Here is a 337-nt window from a genome sequence, read left to right on the forward strand (position 1 = left end):
TGAGGGGAGGGGGAGGGCTTCACGTCATTGGCCTTTTTTTGCGCATTAAACCAGACCGCCAGGATTTATTAAAAATTAACCCTTGCAGTAGGGCTAGCCCCTGCACAGCAAGGATGGAGTGCTTGTTTTGGTGAAGGGACGGAAATGAAAAAAATATATATACTCACCTGGTCCACTAGATGGAGCTGAGCAGCATAGGGGGATAAGTATTTATTATGGCCACTAGATGGAGCCGAGGAGCATAGGGAATAAATACATCCTTCCTGTGCTCCTCAGCACCATCTAGTGGCCATAATAAATACTTCCCCCCTACGCTCCTCAGCACCATCTAGTCGAC

This window comes from Nanorana parkeri, unplaced genomic scaffold (assembly GCF_000935625.1).
Source record: "Nanorana parkeri isolate BGI_ZX_2015 unplaced genomic scaffold, ASM93562v1 scaffold2232, whole genome shotgun sequence".
NCBI lineage: Eukaryota > Metazoa > Chordata > Amphibia > Anura > Dicroglossidae > Nanorana > Nanorana parkeri.